The following is a 5490-nucleotide window of genomic DNA, read 5'->3' as shown; positions in this document are numbered from 1 at the left end:
CCGCATTACCCCGCTAACTCCGTAAATGAGGTTAGTTAGCCATAGCAGCTAGCCTTGCCATGCGGAGCACTTGGCAGCCCAGCCTGTATTAATGTATAACGCTATCACCCATTAAGTGCAGGGCTAATGTAAGCATTATTATGTACACTACAGTTATTATATAAAATCGTGTGCATTCCTGTACTTTGTTATGTGTGTATGTTATAATAGTTGGGCCTCGTGTAATAGCATATGTCGATGCTATGCTGTTGCGGCCTTTGGCCAATAGAGGGCGGCATAGGCCAGCCAATTGTGCCTTTTCTTAATGTAGATGACAACTGTATCGTCCCTCTACATTACCTGTTTACTGATTTCTGCTTCATCTTTATGTTACACACACATTTACACACAAACCCACACGAAAGAACACACCCTGTATAACACGCTAACCCCTGCTAAACCTACATCAATGTTCAGTTCATCACCCTGCGATAAAGTCTGTTAAAGTTGGAACTGCCTGTGGACAGCCGTTCTTCCTCACAAGTCGTTCGACCCCTTCTTACAGAGGATAGGAAATCAAGCTGCAGCACAACCAAAACTTTGCACGCACCGTGTCCTCCACAAGCTGCCTTCACATGATAAGCGATTTGCTCTTTGCTCAATGCGAGGTAGGGCGCAGAGCTGTGAGACAGCTGCTTTCGTCTTCATGGTTACTTCACCTGCTAGGCAGTGCCGTTTTATAGAGCTTTTATCTGATTGGTTGAATGGCGATCGGTCAGAATAATTCAAACTTTGAGAGCAGGTCTCAGTGACAATTTAGTCTGGGGCACTGCTCTCGCCACAGGGAAACAATGGCAGCGTCAGCAGGGTGTAGGTTTCCCCTCGGTAATGTGAAGGTGACATTTGAAGAGAAATATGGGCCCTTGCATCCATTTGTAGTTTCATCACGTGTCCCTCTCTACGGCGGATAGCTTACATCATTTTGGGCCTTCCCAGGGTCGGAAACAAAACATACATTATATATATTATATTTTTTATTGATTGCGACGGTAAAAACATGACACATCGTGGCCCATTGGATGCTTCTCTTGAGGCACATTTGGCTAGTCCAATGAAATTCCTTGGTTCTCGAAGGCCCGCCCCTCCCTAGAGGCCCTCACTTGACCCAAGTCATCACCTCAAATTTTGTAAGCGAATGGTGGAGGATAGAGAGGTCGCGAGATGGAGAAACAAAAGAGTGGCCATGAGAAGCGAATGGAAAAGAGAAAGCAAAAACTTAAAGACGACGCAGCAAAATGTGCAAAAATCACCGACTTATTCAAAAGCACAAGCTCAACCTCGGGTTCGGGCGGTGGGGCCGCCGGTACAACGACAACGAGCGCACATGTGGTGGAGAATGTAGAGGAGGAGGAGGCGGAGGAGATGGTGGTTCGAGCCGGGGAACCAGAGGAGGAGGAGACGGAGAGACGAGAGTCACGAGACGTGACCCAGCAGGGAGAGATTGAGGTTAGAATTCAGCTCAACACACCCGCTAGCTAGCCAATGCAGTGTAGCTATTCACCGCCTCGGCGTTTCGTTTCCCATTTATTGCCTGAAACCGAGACCAAGTTGTCATCCTGACTTTATCAAATCAGTCACAAACATGTACCCATTTGATATATTTTCATGCACTTCTCTTGTAATGTTGCGCCAGCATATATAAATCTTCCATTTGTCGAGCTGTTACAAGGTCATGTGATGTGTTTCAAGTTATGCTAGTGCCGTCCCGTCTAGAAATACCCTAGCTAGCTAGGCAGATTAGCTATTCACTGCTTCGGCATTTTTCCCATTTATTGCCTGAAACTAAGACTAAATGTGTCGCCCCCACTCTCTCAAATCAGTCACAAATATGTACCGATTTATTTTCGTACACCTTTCTTGTATTGTTTTGACAGCTTATAGAAATCTTCCATTTGTCTTGAGCTGTCAGCTGTCACAAGGACGACATGTGCGTCTTGTAATTGCTAGTGCGTGTTAGTTATGGCATCCCCCCTTTCACTTTCTCAAATCCAACAAATATCTTATTTCTACTCTACTGCTTGTCGTGTCTTGTGCAACTGTGATTTTATACAAAATGTATTTTTGTAATATTTTCCTTCTGTAATGGCATGCCACGTCATTATCAAGACATCTCGTATTATCTTAAGTGTTCTGCCTATTTGCACGGTAGATGGATAGGTAAGAAGCTGACTAGCCGTGCTACTGTTTAGGAATAGCTGATAGCTACGCGCTCACTCCAATTTGCATGACATGTAAAAACATGGTATATTAGCTTTGTTGTTGGCAATGTGTATCTGATATTTTAATCGTGTCTTCATGAGTTGCATTTTCCTGTGGTGGTCATGGATAGGCTATCCTACCATTCACCACGTTGTGTGGAAAGCATGAAAGCAATGGATGTTTCAATTTCTTCATGGTTGAGACAACGCAGTTGGATGTTTCAAGGCGTATTGTACACGGAACTTTAACAAGTTATGTTGGAAGCCTAAGCAATAAGAAGCGGTCACTTGGTTTTGCTGTGGTGAAAAAAATGACGAGTGTCCGAAAAAAAAACACTGTTAGACATAATGACTAGCTTACGCTCTTTTGATCTGTCTCAAGTTGCATTACAGTTTCTGCCTAGACAACTAGAAACGTTTTGGTGGGGGGGGGATTCCATTCAGTAAGCTATATATAAAAATGGCGCTTGGCCCTTGGGTGATCAAAAGTGCCCGGGCCCTTTTCAGATGCCAGTCCAGCCCTGCTTACATCGGACCATGAACGGATTCATTCGATACATGTTCTCAAACACTTTATCCAAACTTGTTGGTTTGAAGCATACTGATCCCTTGCGGTCACACTAAGCACAGTCTGGTGAAGCTGTGTGTTATCAGTCGTACACGGCCATAGCCTCCAGGTGCCATTCAACATACTGCTCATAAAGAAGCGCTGCACAGTGAGGATCGACTGCAGCGTATGTCGCAAAGCACCACATGAAATACCTTTACCTCAAACATGCTCACTACTCTGTGAGTGTCCTGTGGACACACACACACACACACACACACACACACACACACACACACACACACACACACACACACACACACTTACCAGCTGTGTGAAGTGTGTTCAGTGTGTGACAGCAGCTACAGTCATGCTGAAGCAGTGCAATGATATGAAGAAAGCCAACAGCACCACTAAGTGGAGGATCAGTGTACAGCTGCATTGTGGACGTCACTCTTCACAACAACTATATATTTATTCTAATAATGCTTAATACTACACAAATGTACTTGTCTTAGCCATTATAATTTAACATGAAAGTCTGTACATATTATCATTAGAAATCCATGGGAGTATGCATTATGGCTCCGTATGACTGCTAAGACCTGATAACCACTTGTATTTTATTCTAGTCCTAAATAATGATGGTAAAATGTAAATATAAACACAACAAAAACAGAAACGCTCTGAATGTTTAATTAAACCTGGAGGTCTCTATCTCATGGAGGGACTATACTTCAAAATCTAATTTGAATACCTTTCATATTTAATTTGGTGTCATGTTTACATTATGCCTGCTTTTATACAAATGTGTGAACATACGCACAAACACACACACACCTCCCTGGGAAGCGTCGTACTCTCGAGCTTTTGAATAAAGCTTGCTTTTTGTTTTTGACCCTTACCTGCTTCCCCTTGATTTACTGCACTTGGGTCCTGTTTCCCCAACCCTGACACATCTCAAATCGCACATGGCTGCTGTTCCCTCACTGGAAGTGACAATCACTGCTGAGCTAGCTAGCTAGCCATTAACCTTTCTGGTACCAAATCATTACAGACTGCTATATTAACCCTCTAAAATGTTAATACAAGAGTAATGTACGTTTGTCCCACTCACTGGGCCGAGGCTCCGGCACCGACTCCATGAAGCTCCTCTTCAGCTCACTGATGCTCGTGTGGTGACGCATGATCCCAGTCTGGGTCTTATCCAGGTCCTTCAACAAAAAGGAACAAGTCAGAACAGATGGAAGGGAAACAATGGCAGTCATAGGATGCTAGAACGAGTTTGAATAAATGGTGAAAAAGAGGAAAAGGAAGTGGAAGACCATTTGGAAAGAAAGGAGGTGACATATACACAAAGATAATGAATCACTCAGATTGAAAACCTAAATCATAACAACTGTCTGCCATTATCTAAATCTATTGGAAATTAGTTTTGAATGCATGTTTTTTTTTCAAGAACTACTTTACCAAAGCCTGCCTTTCCTCAAGGACATGCTGAGGTCATGGAAGAAAATGATTGCTTGAGGCAAACCCAACACCAGACTGCCTCGTCTGTCTCCTGTGATTTGTGATCCATGTTTGAGCCAAGTATCGGTCACAGTCAGACATTGAGTTTGCAAGCGTTTCTGAATCTCCATTGTCTGGCTCATGAAACAGAAACAAAGCAGCAGAGGATGCCTCCTGATTACTGTTCCACTGGCTCACACATTACTGCTTTCATCAGGGCAGCAAGAGGAGATGTTAAAGGTAACGGAACACAGAAAGTGTCATGTTTCTTAAAAAGCTGCATATGGTGAGCAGGTGTGAGCCAGGAGGTGAGTGTTGAACTCATCCCGCCTTAGCAGGGTGCAGGACAAAGGCAGCATAAAGGAGAATGAGAGGCAGTCTGTACACTCATTAATGCAAGCTCCCAAACATGTGTAAAGAAAGGAAAATAAATTATAAAAATGTTTAACACATGATTGTTAAAATGTTTAGTTTATTTATTTATTCACAATTATTGAATATTTACATACAGTGGAGGAAATAAGTATTTGATTCCCTGCCAATTTATTTAGTTTACCCACTTACAAAGAAATGAACAGTCTGTAATATTTATGGTAGGTTTATTTAACAGTGATAGACAGAATATTTTTTCAAATCCATAAATGTAGATAAAAAAAGATATAAATTGATTTGCGTTTAGTTGGGGGGAATAAGTATTTGATCTAAATGTGTCAAAGCAAAATGACTCACAGCGGCCATGCAAGCAGAAAAACATTATATATATATAGAGATATAGATATATATATATATATATATATATATATATATATATATATTGATACAGTTGCTGATCTGATATACATATATATATATATATATATATATATATGTATTTATTTATTCATCATTTGTTAATTCAGGTTGAAAAAGATAGTTGCAGCTCAAAAGATGACAGGGAGAGTGCAAGGAAGTGCCAGGATGCTCAGCATCACAACATTTCAAACGCCCAAAGTCAGACAGTTACAGCCTGGAACAATTTTTGGTTATCACCCCCAGCAAAAGCCCAAAAATCTGTCTCTGCAGAGAGTGTTCATTTGTAAAGATGGCACAAATCGCAAATGGTCACATGTTATATTGTACAGTGTGTTTGGCATTTTCCAAGCCATATGAAACAAATCCCTTCATAAGTGGAATGCAGGACTGGAAGCATGTCAATCA

Source organism: Eleginops maclovinus, chromosome 13, assembly GCF_036324505.1.
Source record: "Eleginops maclovinus isolate JMC-PN-2008 ecotype Puerto Natales chromosome 13, JC_Emac_rtc_rv5, whole genome shotgun sequence".
Taxonomy (NCBI): Eukaryota; Metazoa; Chordata; class Actinopteri; order Perciformes; family Eleginopidae; genus Eleginops; species Eleginops maclovinus.
The sequence above is the reverse complement of the archived record's forward strand: the minus strand, read 5'-3'. Positions refer to the sequence as shown.